Consider the following 14,489-nt stretch of genomic DNA (forward strand, 5'->3'; position numbering starts at 1 on the left):
AGGAGCTCTGGGAAAAGTACAAGAACTTTTCCCATGGTGGTTTTAAAGTTCTAGGAGAAATAATTATGTACATTAATGCAGAGGCCTATCAATTTTTAATTGATACATGAGTTACAGTAACAGCAATTAACCTTGAGTGTTTACAAAAATCTCCAAAAAGAGTGGAATTTAGTAATTAAGAACAAGTATTAGTTAATTCTCAACCTATGTAAATAGTTTTAAGTTCCTCTGACTTTCCAAACCTTTTTTGCTTAGTCTTAAGACACGTATTAATTTAATTTCAAAATGGAAACTCATTACCATGGAATCAGAATCTCTCATAACTGACCTTTCAGGGAGTTCTCAAAGGTTTGCAAGGGAGAAGATTTTGCATCTTCCTCCCTTAGAGCTACTGGTAGATTTGAACTAGGGACTTTGGGTTAGAAATAAAACTCCATACTGGCTAAATCACTAATACTTCCTATTAATTTAATGTTGCTCTTGTTATATACAGTGTATTTGGAAGCTACTTAATAGTTTCTTATTTGGGGAATTTTCAAAGACAGTAAATCACATGGGAGGAGACTGTCTATCTCTCTCTAATTGGACAACTGTTGGATTAAAATAGATTGTCTATTAATTTAGTAGGAAGGTGAAATTTATTTAAATGGAATTGCTATGTACAACTTAATGGAAAAGGATGATATTATTCTTTTTCTCTGAAAATTGTAATTTAGAGATGGATAACTTTCATAAAGAAGAGACTTTTTGTTATATATGAGCCCTTATTGTGCTCTTTCAGAGTTCTGCCTGTTCAAGCTCCCTCACCTTGAAGTCATTTCTTAGATTCTTAAAAGCTTTTAGCACACAATATAGAAATCTTAGCCCAAAATTCCTCAATTCCCTGTTAAAGATGAAGCAAAAAAATAGACCAACTCCTACAATGCAAGATTTTCTTTCTAAATACTTAATGATCTTTTGCATTATTCTTTGTTACTCTCCTATTCTTTGAGCTGAGAACTCACAGAAGTCAATTCTTAGTGATATTAAAAAAATTAGCTTGTCTTTTTTATTTTTTGTGTCCTTTTTATATTTTGTTGTTGTTATATGCCATCGAGTCACTTGCGATTCATAGTGACCCTATGTTCAACAGCTCTAAACTCTGCTCTGTCCTGTGCCAATCTCACAGTCTCTGACACACTCACCCCGATTACTCCAGTCACTGAATCAACCCACCTCATAGAGGTTTTTCTCCTTGTGACTGAGATATTTCATTTAGCAAAATGTTCTCCAGGGTCATCCATTTTGTATAATATTTCATGAGTTCCTTGTTTTTTAAATCCTGCATAGTATTCTACTGTGTGAATATGCCACAGCTTCTCTAATTCGTTTGTTGATGGACACTTAGGTCATTTCCAACACTTTGCTATCATGAACAGAAGAGTTATAAAAATGAGCATGCATATATCTGCTTGGGTGGAAGTTCAGGTTTCTTTAGGGTAAATTCCCAGTAGTGGAATTTCTTTGACAAATTTTACTTATATTCCAAACTCTTTGAGAAAGAACCATACTGCCTTCCATAGTGGTTGCACCATTTTACACTCCACCAACAGTGAATAAGGGTTCCAGTTTCTCCACAACTTTGCCAGCATTTGTTGTTTGCTGCTGTGTAGAATTTTGCCATTTTTACTGGGGTGAGATGATATCTCATAGTTGTTTTGATTTGTATCTCTCTTAGAGCTAGGGATTTTAAATACTTTCTTCATGTATATGTCCACCATCAGAAAGCCTTCTTTAGTAAGAATTGTCTGTTCATATCCTGTGCCCATTTTTCAAGTGGTTGTTTACCTTTATCTTATTGTGGTGCTAGAGCATTCTATAAATTCTAGATTTAAGTCCCTTATTAGACATGTCATTGCCAAATTTTTCCCCCAATCTGTGGCTTTTCTTTTTACCCTATTGGAGAAGTTTTTGGATGTGCATAGGGATTTGATTCTTAGAAGGCCCCTATCTTTTTCTTGTTGTAGGTTTTTTAGGATGCTTGCAAGACTGTTCATGTTGTGGATTAGGGAACCTAGAGTTTTTCCATACTTTTCTCTAATGAAGTTTATAGTCCTTGTTTTTAGTCCTAGGTCCTTGATTCTCTATTTTGTTTTGTTATTTTTTATGGTGTGAGATGGGGATCTAACTTGAGTTTTTTTACTGATAGTTATCCAATTTTGCAAACACCATTTGTTAAAAAGGCTGTCATTTCCTCAATTAACAAATTTAATCCCCTTGTCAAAAATTAGTTCATTATAGGTTGTTGTTGTTGTTGTTGTTGTTATGTGCCGTCGAGTCGCCTGCGACTCATAGCGACCCTAAGTACAACAGCCCGAAACTCAGCTCTGTCCTGCGCCAATCGCACTGTCTCTGATACTCCCATCCCAATTATCCCAGTCACTGAATCTATCCACCTCATAGAGGGCCTTCCTCTCCTGCGCTGTCCCTCCACCCTCCCAAGCATGATGTCTCTCTCCAAGGACCGGTCTCTCCTCACTACATGTCCGAAGTAAGTTAGACGGAGCCTCAGAATCCTTGCCTCCAAGGAGCCACCCGGTTTAACCCTCTCCAGGACAAATCTATTTGTTTTCCTAGCAGTCCATGGTATTCTCAGTACTCTTCTCCAGCACCACAGCTCAAAGGCATCAGTTCTCCTTCTATCCTCCTTGGTCATTGTCCAACTCTCTGATGCATAACAGGTGATTGCGAAGACCATGGCCTGTATCAGATGCACCTTAGTCTCCAGAGAGACACCACTGCTCTTCAGCACTTTGGAAAGGTCCCTAACAGCAGACTTTCCCATGGCAATGCGCCTTTTCACTTCCTGGCTGCTGGTGCCAAGACTGTTGACTATGGAGCCAAGCAGACTAAAGCTGTGTACAATCTCAATCTCTTCACCATCCTTCACCATTCATTATAGGTAGATGTACTAATTTCTGGTTTTCAATTCTAACCCACTGATCTATGTGTCTGTCATTATACCACTACCATGCTGTCTTGACCACCACAGAAGTTTAACAGGATTTGAAGTCAGGGAATGAGATGCCTCCTACCTTGTTTCTCTTTTTCAGGAGTGCTTTGATTATTTGGATTCTCTTCCCACTCCATGTGAAATTGGAGATTGCTTTTTCTATCTCATTGAAGAATGGAATTGTTATTTGTACTGGGGTTGCATTGAACATATAGATTGTCTTTGATAGAATTGCCATTTTCACAATATGTGTCCTATCCATTTCTCCAGGTTTCTTATTGTTTCTTATATTAACGTATTGTAATTTTCTTTGAATAGATCCTTTGTGTTTCTAGCTAGATTTACTCCCAAGTACTTAATCTTGTGATTAGCTATTGTTATTGGTATCGTTTTTCTTAGCTCCAGTTCTGTATTCTCTTTGTCTCTGAAAAATCCAGTTGATTTTTCTATGTTGATCTTATATCCTGCTACTTTGCTGAATTGGTCTACTATGTCTGAAAGTTTTATTGCTGAGTCTTTAGGGATTTCTTAGTATACTATCATATCACCTGCATAGAGAGATAATTTTACCTCCTGTTTGCCAATTTGGGTACCTCTTATTTTTTTTGTTGTCTTATTTCTATCACTAAGACACCCAATACAATATTGAATAGGAAAGGTGATAGTGAGCATCCTTGTTTAGTTCCTGTTCTCCAAGGGAATGCCTTTACTCTCTCTCCATTGAGAGCAATGTTGGCTATTGGATTTGTGTAGATACCTTTTATTATGCTGAGAAAATTATCTTCTAGTCCTATTTTGTTGAAGGTTTTTTAATCAGGACGTGTTGCATTTTGTCAAAGGCCTTTTTTGTATCAATTGATAGGATCATGTTGTTCTTGTTCTTTGCTTTGTTTAAGCGATAAATTACACTGATTGTTTTTCTTATGTTGAAACATCCTTGCATACCTGTTATGAATCCCACTTGGTCATGGTGAATTATCTTTTTTTTAATGTATTATTGGATTCTACTGGCCAGGATTTTATTCAGGTTTTTGCATCTATGTTCATGAGAGATATTGACCTATAGTTTTCTATTTTGGTGGTGTCTTTACCTGGCTTTAGTATCAAGGGTATGGTTGGTTCATAGAATGAATCTGGGAGGGTTCCATCTTTTCTATTTTCTGAAATAGCTTATGTAGAATTGGTGGCAGTTCTTCTCTGAATTTTTGATAAAATTCACTTTGAAAACCATCTGTTCCAGGGCTTTGTTTGCCTGGAAGTTATTACCTTTTCAATTTCTTCTTTTGTAGTTGGTCTTTTCAGGTGTTCAATTTTGATTTGTTTAAGCTCAGGAAGGTTGTGACTTTCTAAATATTTGTCCATTTCCTCTAGGTTTTTATATTTCTTTGATTATAGTTTTTCATAATGTTTCATTATTAGCCTTTTTATTTTGGTTGTTTCTATTCTGACATTACCTGTTTCATCTCTTATTCAGATTACTGTGTCTTTTCTTTGTTTCTTTAGCTAGTTTTTCTAATGGTTTGTAGAATTTATTGACCCTTTCAAAGAATCAACTCCTGGTTTTGTTGATGGATTCATTTTTTCCCTACTTTCTTTTTCTTTTCTTTTTAATTTATTTTTTTATAATTTCAGTATTTTTTGAGGATGTTGGATTTTCTGGATGTTTTATCTTTCATTTTTTTCTTTTTTAGATATTGGATTAGAGAGTGAATGGTCATTTTTTCCTGCCTTATGATGTGTATGTTTATTGCTATAAATTGACATCTGATTACTGCTTTGACTATTTCCCAGATACTTTGGTAAGTTGTTTTTATTGTCATTTGTTTCAAGAAAAATTTTTATTTCTTTTTTTTCTTCTCGTACTCATGTTCAAGCATGGTGTTGTTCAGCTTCCAAATATATGGACTTTCCCTCCTTTATCCTTTTGTTATTAATTTCTAATTTTGTAGCATTGTAGTCTGAGTAGATGTTTTGTATTGTTTCTATGTTTTAAAATTTATTGATGTTTGCCTTGTGACCTAAAATGTGATCTTTTCTGGAAAATATTCCATGCACATTGGAGAAGAAGGTATTCTGTGCTTTTTATGAGATGTATTAGCATATAAATATCCATGAGATCAAATTGTTTTTTTGGGTGGATTAATTCTTCAGCATCTTTGTTGAGTTTCTTTCTGATAATTCTATCTTTTCTTGAGAGTGGTTTATTGAAGACTCCACTAATATAGTGGTATTGTCTATTTTTCCATTTTGTTTATGTTTGTTTGCTTGTTTTTATATTTTGCAGCTTTGTCGTTTGGCACATAGATATTTTATGTCCTCTTTTTCTATAGACCCTTTAATCATTATGTAGTGACATTCCTTGCCCTCTGTGATAGTTTTTGCATTGAAATTAATTTTATCAGAGATTAATATAGTTACTCCTGCTTTTTTTCTGGTTGCCATTTGCTTGGTATATTTTTCTCCACTCTTTTATTTTTAGTATTTCTTTATCTTAACTTTTCAGGTGTGTCTCTTATAGACAGCATATTGATGGATTTTGAAGTGTTGGGTTCTTTTTTGTTTTGTTTCATTTTTTTTATCCAGTCTGCTACTCTTTTTTCTCTTCAGTACAGCATTTAAAACGTTTATATTCAGTGTGAATATTGACAGGCAAGGTTTTATTGCTTTTATTTAATTGAGTTCTTTTTGGTGTTGTCGCTAGTTACTTTGGTCCTTCCAGCTTTATGTAACACCTCTGTAAGAAGGATGTCTCTCAGTGTTTCCTGCAACATTGATCTTATTTTCAGAAACTCCCTTAGGTTCTGTTTTTCTGATAATATCTTGATCTCTCCTTCATATTTGATGGACAATTTAGCTTGATATGATATTCTTTTTTGACAGTTTTGTTCTTTTAGTGTTTCATATATGTCATTCCACTGTCTTCTTGCTCACATGATTTCTACTTAGAAATTGGCACTTAATCTTATTTGTTTTCTCTTATAGGTTACTCTTTTTTTTCCCCTTGCTGCTTTCAGAATTATCTCCTTATCTTTGGTTCCGGCAAATTTGACTATGATTTGCCTTGGTAGGTTTTTTATTTTTTGCTTTTTTATTTGTGGGGGACGTCTATTTTATATGGTGTTCTCTCAGCTTCTTGATATATATTCTCTCATTCTTCATTATGCCTGGGAAGTTTTCCTCTAGTAATTGTTCCACAATTTTTTTGGTGCCTTTACTTGCTTCTTCCCGTTCTGGGATTCCGATTATGCACATATTATATCTCTTTTTTTAAACTTTTTATTATTGGAAACTAAAGAACAGTGTCATTGATTTCACATGCAAGGAAGATTCTGCTGAAGATCATCCAAAAACGATTAGAACAGCACATCAGCAGAGAACTGCCGGAAGTCCAGGCTGGGTTTAGAAGGGGTCGTGGTACTAGGGATATCGTTGCTGATGTTAGATGGATCTTGGCTGAAAGCAGAGAATACCAGAAGAATGTCTATCTGTGTTTCATTGATTATGCAAAGGCATTTGACTGTGTGGATCATAACAACTGTGGCTGACTCTGAAAAGAATGGGAATCCCAGAACATTTAATTGTGCTAATGCGAAACCTATACTTGGACCAAGAGGCAGCAGTCAGAACAGAGCAGGGTAACACTGCATGGTTCAAAATAGGGAAGGGTGTACGCCAGGGATGCATCCTGTCTCCATACCTTTTCAACTTGTATGCATAGCAGATTATCTGAGAGGCTGGGCTCTATGAGGAGAATTGTGGCATCAGGATTGGTGGAAGATCTATTAACAATCTCCGTAATGCAGATGACACAACCTTGCTTGCTGAAACTGAGGAGGACCTCATGCACTTGCTGTGAAGGGTCAAGGACTGCAGGCTTCAGTATGGACTAAGGCTCAACGTCAAGAAGACAAAGATTCTCCCCACTGGACCAATTGGCAGCGTCAGGATGGATGACGAAGAGATTGAGAGTGTTCTCAGCTTCACTTTGCTCGGCTCCACAGTCAACACTCTTGGCACCAGCAGTCAGGAAATCAAAAAGCGTATCTCGATGGGAAAGTCTGCTGTTAGCGTCCTCTCAAAGGTACTCAGGAGCAACAGTGTCTCTCTGGAGACTAAGGTGCGCCTGATACAGGCCATGGTATTTGCAATCGCTTGTTATGCATCAGAGAGTTAGACAATGACTAGGGAGGACAGAAGGAGAGTGGATGCTTTTGAGCTGTGGTGCTGGAGAAGGGTACTGAATGTACCATGGACTGCCAGGAAAACAAACAGATTCATCTTGGAGAGGATTAAACCAAGCTGCTCCTTCGAGGCAAGGATTCTTGGGCTTCGTCTGACATACTTTGGACATGTTGCCAGGAGGGACGGGTCCTTGGAGAGAGACATCATGCTTGGGAGGGTGGAGGGACAGCACAGGAGGGAAAGACCCTCTATGAGATGGATTGATTCAGTGACTGGGGTAATCAGGATGGGTGTGTCAGAGGTGGTGAGGTTGGCGCAGGATAGAGCAGGCTTTAGAGCTGTTGTGCATAGGGTCGCTATGAGTCGGAAACGACTCGATGGCACATAACAACAACATTATTATTATTATTATTTTGTGTGCGTGTACCATAAAATCAGATATGACTGGTACAGGAGGATATTGCGCCTCCTTCTCCGGCAAATCATCTGGTGGATTCGAACCGTGTGCCTCTGGGATTGCAGTGCAGCTTCTTGCCACTAGGCCACCAGAGCTCCAAATATATTATATCTCTTGATGGTGTTCCGCATTAGTCTTAGGTTTTCTTCTTTTCCCTTCCTTTTTTATTCAATTCTGCTTTTATTTCTAGCATATCAGTGGTGAAAATTCTGTCTTCTATTTTACTGGTTCTGTGTTCCATCACTTCAACTCTGTTCATATGTTCATCCATCATGGTGACAGCATCTGAAACCTTGGTCCTCATATTTTGAATTGTGGTTTCTTGTTTTTCCAGAGTCTGTAACGCCTTGTTGTTCTATTTGCTGTGTTTTGGATTGTTGGGGTTTTAGTTAGTTTGTTTGTTTTGTTTTGTTTTTAAGCTCCTCCTGCTGTTTGCTTGCAAAGTCTTATAATCCTTCAAGTTTGCCTTTTACCCATTGAAAATATTCAATCATTATTCTTTTAAATTCTGTGTCAGAAAGTTTCAACAGACTTTCTGACTTCAGAAAATCCATTGATATTGTGTTACTTTTTAGGGGTGACATCATGCTATCGGCTTGTTTAGGGTGTGAAGGAGTCTACTTCTTATGTGACATTGCTGTGGTAGAGTTTTTCATGCCTGAGGCGATAGCAGGTTCTTGTTCTGAAGTCAATTCTCCAGAAGAGGGTGGGCCAGCTACCCTGCCTGTGTTTCTCTCTGAACTTCTGATCCAGGGGAATATTTGCTTCAGTTTGGTAGAGAAAAGCCTGTTAAAGCAGCCTCCTCTGTCAGACAACTGCTACATGTAGGCCAGTCTAAGGAATTCTGGGCTAAATGCAGTTAATTGACTAGACATAGAGAGACACTGAGCAGAACGTTGAGATGCATGCAGGGTGGGTGTGCACAGAGACCAGGATTGAGAATCAAGAAGTTTTGGTTTTTCCTGCTAGAACTTGGTCTACCATCTCACTAAAGCTCCAGGTTTCTCATTCCCTTCTGCTTGAGCTTAAGGGTTCCCCCATGGACCAGTGAAATAGCAGTGATCCCTACAAAGCATCTCACTCAAATTCCAGCTGTCTTGCTCGTTCCCAGCATTGGTGGCATCTCTTGTGGTGTAAACATCTGCTCCCTGGTGCAGTGGTAGAGATTGTTTAGTGGTATTTCCAGTATATCTGTTGACACCGGTTTTGTTATTATGTGACATCAAGTTGCTTATGACTCATAGCAATCATATGTACAACGTCTCTGAACTCTGCTCTACTTTGAGCTAACCCCACTGTCTCTGCCTCACCTACCCCCATTACGCCAGTCCTAGAAGGTAAAGAGTTGCACTACCAACTGAAATGTGGGTGGTTGAGATCCACCAACTGCTTCAAGAGAGAAACTTGGACAATTTTCTCATGACATAACAAGCTAAAAATATTAGTCACTTTCTCATCTTTTCACACTGATACCCTCATCTCATCTTCAAGTTCAATCACTAGAAGAAAATAAATATTGGCCTTTCTTTGAAGCAACTATTAATTCTTGTCTCCTGTCAAATTTTCACCATCTTAAACTATTTTTATCATATTTTGCACGCAGATTTTTAAGCCTTTATTTACTATATGATAGCTTGCCTTTGACTTAATGATATACTCCACTTTTCAGCAAACTACTTAGAAAACAGCACCAATTTGTTGAAAAATTTTTAAAGACATATTGGTTCTAGAGAAAAAAAAACTAATGTTTACTCATTGTTATTTCAAAGATTTAGGTCATTTAATATCTGTAAGCGGAATTTCTATCAATTCCAAAAGGAAAGAAACTACTGTAGCCTTCTCTCTGCCTAAGCAAAGAAACCATTAAGAAGGTTTTAGGACTCTATGACTATTGTCAAGCTTGGGTTTCTAACTTTATTTTTTTAATTCAACCTTTGTTGACAGCCTCTGAGCAAGATGCATTCTATATTATAAAAAATATCAAGGGGTGATGATTAAATGAAAATAAATTTTATGTCCATTTGTGGGCACCCAAACTGGAATTTGGACTTGTCTTTATACATGACTTTTCTAGGAATACACCAGCTGTTCTTACACTGTCACATGGAGTGCTAATAGGTTTATAGGTTATAATAGCCTGTGGTTGAACTCTGTGGCTAGAGCTGATCCTAAGGGCAAGAGTTGCTACTAAAAAAAATGGCAGAAACCACAGTTGTAGTTTTAGGAAGTATACACATTCATACACACTCACATACACTACACACACACACACACACACACACACACACACACACACACACACAGAAACACAGAAACACACGCACAGCATGGTTTTTGTTGTTATGTACCATTGAGTCATTTGTGACACATAACAACCGTATGTACATCAGCTCTGAAACCTGCTCTATCCTGAGTCAGTCTTACTTATTCCAAAAACATTTAACCCCATTTTCACAGTTATTATATCCAATCTGCTACCTTTTCCCCCTTCAGTGATACACTTAAACCATTCATATTCAATGTAATTATCGAGAGGCAAGGTTTTATTGCTATCATTGTGTTGAGTTCTTTTTGGTGTTGTTGCTATTTACTTTGGCCCATGCTGATTTCTGTGGTACCTCTGTATTTTTTTAAATTATTATTAATTTTAATGAAAATTTACAGAGACTTTGGATTTCCTTTCATTCATAGTTGCACTTTTCCCCCTGCTCACGCCTTTCCTCCCATACACTCTTCTCTTTGAGAAGTAAAATAAAATTTTTTTCATTTTTTTACATATCTCTCCCAGGTCCACTCCACTATGAAGCCTTCGTTCTGTATCCCTGCCATGACCATAATACCCAATCACATATCCCTTTTAAATAGTTCTCTCCCTCATCTGTTTCAAAGCAGTACACATTATTTATCCCATCTTTCTCAGTCTACCGCCGACTCCAATGTTAGTCCTATTTTTCAACAGTGGCACTATGTAGTATTTGTCCTTTTGTGACTGAGGTATTTCACTCAGCATAATGTCCTCCAGGGTCTCCCACTTTTAATAATATTGTATGAGTTCCTTGTTTTTCAATGAAAAATGGTATTCCATTGTGTGAATATTCTACAGTTTCTCTATCCATTCGTTTGCTGATGGGCACATAGGTTGTTTTCAACTCCTTGCTATTGTGCACAAAGCTATGACAAACATGGGTGTGCATATATCTGCTTGGGTGACAATTATGGTCTCTTTGGAGTTGCTGGGTTGAATGGTATCTATACTTGCAACATTCTGAGAAAGTGCCTCACTGCCTTCCACAGTGGTTGCACCATTTTATACTTTCACAAACAGTGACTAAGGGTTCCAGTTTCTCCACAACCTCGTCAGCATTTGTTGCTTACTGTTCTGTTAAAGTTTGCTATGCTTACTGAGGTGAGATGATGTATCACAGCTGTTTTGATTTGCATCACTCTTAGAGCTAGGGATTTTGAACATTTCTTTAAGTGCTTGTTGGCCATCTGAATCTCTTCTTGGGTAAAGTGTCTGTTCATATGCTGTGGCCATTTTTCAATTGAATTGTTTACCTTTATACTGTGGTGGTGCTCAAAGGAAAAGAGGTTACTTTATAATCCTTAAAGCGTCAATAGAACAAGAGGCAATGACCATAATAAATATCTAAGCACCAAATGGTAGTTACTGTTTTTATGTGTCATCAAATCATTTGTGACTCTTAGCAATCCTATGTACAACAGCCCTATACCATGCTCTGTCCTGTGCCAATCTAATTGTCTCTGACATACCTACCCACATTAACCCAGTCATTGAATCAATCCATTTTATTGACGGTCTTTCTCTTCTGTGCTGTCACTCCATTCTCCCAAGCGTGGTGTCCTCTCTAAGGACTGGTCCCTCCTTGCAACTTATCCAAAGTATGCCAGACAAAGCTTCAGAATCCTTGTCTAAGAGAAGCAGCCTGGTTTAACTTTCTCTAGAATGAACCTGTTTGTTCTCCTAGCTATCTATGGTATATTCAATATTCTTCTCCAGCACCACAGCTCAAAGGCATCAATTCTCCTTGTATTGTTCCTAGTAATTGTCCAGCATTCTGACGCATAGCAAGTAATTGCAAAGACCATGGTATGAATCAGACACACCTTAGTCTCCATACTGATATCATTATTCTTCAGCACTTTGGTGAGGTCTCTGACAACAGACATTCCCAATGCAATTGAGCTGAAAAATACACAAAGCAAAGCTAACAGAACTGAAAAGGGAAATAGGGACCACCATAATAGTAGTAGGAGAGTTGTTGTTGTCATGTACCATCAAGTCACTTGTGACTAATAGCAACACGATGTACAACAGCCCTAAATTCTGCTCTGTCCTGTGCCAATCGCACCATCTCTGACACTCCCATTCCAATTATCCCAGTCACAGAATCAATCCACCTCCCAGAGGGCCTTCCCCTCCTGTGCCTGCCATCCACCCTCCCAAGCTTGATGTCCTTTTCCAAGAACTGGTCCCTCCTTACAATATGACCAAAGTATGTCAGACGAAGTCACAGAATCCTTGCTTCCAAGGAGCAACCCGGTTTAACCCTCTCCAGGATGAATCTGTTTGTTTTCTTAGCAGTCCATGGTACCCTAAGCACAACACCAAAGCTCAAAAGCATCAATTCCCCTTCTATCCTACCTGGTTATTGTCCAGCTCTCTGGCTCATAACAAGTGATTGCAAAGACCATGGCCTGTACCAGACGTACCTTAATCTCCAGAGACCCACCATTACTATTCAGTACTTTAGCGAGGTCCCTAACGGCAGACTTTCCCATCACAATAAGTCTTTTAATTTCCTGGCTGCTGGTGCCAAGAGTGTTGACTGTGGAGCCAAGCCAACTAAAGCTATGAACAATCTCAGTCTCTTCACCATCCATCCTTATGCTGCCAATTGGTTCAGTGGTGAGAATCTTTGTCTTCTGGACATTGAGCCTCAATCCATATTGAAGGCTGCAGTCCCTGACCCTCAGAAGCAGGCGCTTCAGGTCCACCTCAGTTTCAACAAGCAGGGTAAGCAGGGTTGTGTCATCTGCATAATGCAGATTGGTGGTAGATTTTCCACCAATCCTGATGCCACATTTCTCCTCATATTTCCCAGCCTCTGGGATGATCTGTTCTGCATAGAGGTTTAAAAGGTATGGAGACAGGACACATCCTTGGCTTACGCCCTTCCTAATTTTGAAACATGCAGTATTTCCTTGCTCTGTTCTGAAGACTACCTCTTGGTTCAAGTGTAAGTTTTGCATTAGCATGATCAAGTGTTCTGGGATTCCCATTCTTCTCAGAGTCAGCCACAGTTTGTTATGGTCCACACAGTCAAACACATTTTTGTAATCAATTAAGCACAGAAAGACATTCCTCTGGTACTCCCTGCTTTCAGCCAAGATCCATCTAACTTTAGCTACAATATCCCTAGTACCACGACCCCTTCTAAACCCAGACTGGAGATCTGGCAGTTCTCTTCTGATGTGCTGTTCTAGTCATGTTTTGATAATTTTCAGCAGAATCTTGTTTGCATGTGAAATTAATGATACTGTTTTATAGTTTCCACACTCTGTTGGGTCACCATTTTTTGGAATGGGAACAAATATAGATCTCTTCCCGTCAGTTAGCCAAGTGGTTGTTCTCCAGATTTCTTGGGACAACTTGGTGAGCACACCCAGGGCAGCATCGGTTAGCTAAAATACGAATTTCAGAATCATCTCAAGAACAGGAGTGAGGCCTTGAACACGAAGGAGCGAAGACCAGATGAAATATAAAGGATATAAAGGGTATCATCCTAGAAGAGTGCAGATGTTCACTACAAAGACAGAAGAGGAAGAATAGACCAAAATGGATGTCAGAAGAAACTCTGAAGATTACACTGGAGCACAGAGAAGGCAAAGCACAAGGAAGGATTCAAGATACTATAAAGAGCTGAACAGAAGATTTCAAAAGGCAGCACGGGATGACAAATCAAAATATTACAATGAAATGTTCAAGTAGCTGGAGTCAGAAAACCAAAATGGTCGAACTTCCTAAGCATTTCTTAAGCTCAAGGAACTGAAGAACAAATTCAAACCTCAAGTTACTATAATCAAGGATGCTTTCAGCAGAATGTTAAATGATCCAGGAAGTATTAAAAGAAGATGGAAGGAATGTACTGAGTCACTGTATCGAAAAGAATTGGAAGATACAGAAGAATTTCATGAAACAACATATGAGCAAGAACCTATGGTGATGAAGGAAGATTCAGGCTGCTTTGAAGGAAATGGCAAAAAATAAGGATCCAGGAATAGATGGCATGCCAATTGACATATTTTAGTAGGAGAGTAGGAGACTTTAATACACCACTCTCAAATACCAGAAGTTAACTCAATATATACATATACATAGCAGGCCTCTGAAAACCCTATGTACAACAGAACACATTTAGATAACAGAAACAGCAAAGGAGGTTGAGTTTTCAAGTATGGAAATACAAAGGAAGAGGAACAGTTTTAAGCAGACACTGGTAATTGGGGCATGGAATGTGCGAACCATGAATATAGGAAAATTAGATATTGTTAAGGAAGAAATGGAACACATAAATATTGACATACTAGGCATTGGTGACATGAGATTGACTGGTATGGGGCATTTTGAGTCAGATGACCGTATGAAATATTACTCTGGATATGAAAGGTGAGGAAAAATGGAGTTGCTTTCATAGTTAAAAAAGTCATTGCTAGATCCATCTTGATGTACAATATTGTCAGTGACAGGATAATATCTATATGCATACAAGGAAGTCCAGTGAATACCACTATCATTCAAATATATGCACCAACAACCAGAGCCAAGGAAGAGGA

This window comes from Elephantulus edwardii, unplaced genomic scaffold, assembly GCF_000299155.1.
Source record: "Elephantulus edwardii isolate Elephantulus edwardi_28Jun2011 unplaced genomic scaffold, EleEdw1.0 scaffold00295, whole genome shotgun sequence".
Lineage (NCBI taxonomy): Eukaryota > Metazoa > Chordata > Mammalia > Macroscelidea > Macroscelididae > Elephantulus > Elephantulus edwardii.